Raw genomic sequence first — 1,051 nt, forward strand, 5'->3', positions numbered from 1 at the left:
ACTTTCATTTTTCATAAATCTTAGTGACATCATGATACAAGCATTGCGTAATTGTGCTTTACGAGCCTGTATTTAATCTTAACCATAATGCATTTTCATTTTATTGAGACAAGCTCAAGAATGTAGTGCACAAAAAAACTAGGTTGTGTTTCTGTTCCTCCAGGTGATTTGTCTATGATTGACTACACGTCCCCATGTGTGTAAAAACCACTGTAAGTACAGTATTTTTTTTTTACGTTTTAAATTTAATGTTTTTTAAAAAACTTTATTAGTATATTTTAATAATTGTACTAATACCTGAATCCATAAATACATTTACATGTTACAAAAATCTAAAATCTAAAATTCAAAGAAATAATAAAAATTTTTTTCTTGAGCACCAAATCATCATATTAGAATGATGTATAAAGGACAGATATCAATATGTGATGTTGCTTGATGAAAGGTTGATTGACCTATTGTTTTTCAGGGGATGATCAGAAGTGTTAATTGGCTGAAGAACTCTAAAGTGGAATATATGGCGAGATGGATTTAATACCGACACTTTTCTCAGATGCTTAATATCTCTGTTTAGCAAAAATAATTCATCTTTTAAAATGCCTGTTAACTTCAGTAATATCATGTTAGAATCAGTAGTATCATTTTAGATTGTTTTTTTGGGGGTTTTTTTTTTAGCGGTTTTATGTGTGGTATAACAACATAGGGAATATCTTTAGGATTATGGTGAGCTTGGACTTTTTAATTTTCTGAAAATAATGTCATGCAATTTTCCACAATCTATGCATGTTTCATGAAGTTACAAACTAAAACGCCACGTGAAAGGTACAGTTGTTGTTGTTTTTTTGTTTTGTTTTTTGCTGCGCCTCACTTGTGGCCAGTCTGGTTTTATGTGTTATAGCTCTGTGAGGCAGTGTTAATTTTGACAGCAAATTTTGATTTAGTTTTAGTCATAGTCTTTTGACTAAAATGCCATTTAGTTTTAGTCATATTTTAGTCATCTGAATTGTTTTTAGTTTTAGTCTAGTTTTAGTTGACTAAATATCATAAGATT

The 1,051-nt window shown here is 29.8% G+C and overlaps 1 protein-coding gene across 1 annotated transcript in view; it reads left to right on the forward strand.

Moving 5' to 3' along the window:
* Positions 1–1,051, forward strand: part of LOC107728433 (uncharacterized) — a gene marked incomplete at its 5' end in the record, with an annotated part of 25,563 nt that overhangs the window by 953 nt on the left and 23,559 nt on the right. The gene's annotated exons all lie outside the window — the stretch shown is intronic.

The sequence above is a fragment of the Sinocyclocheilus rhinocerous genome, unplaced genomic scaffold (assembly GCF_001515625.1).
Source record: "Sinocyclocheilus rhinocerous isolate Xijiao unplaced genomic scaffold, SAMN03320098_v1.1 scaffold787, whole genome shotgun sequence".
Lineage (NCBI taxonomy): Eukaryota > Metazoa > Chordata > Actinopteri > Cypriniformes > Cyprinidae > Sinocyclocheilus > Sinocyclocheilus rhinocerous.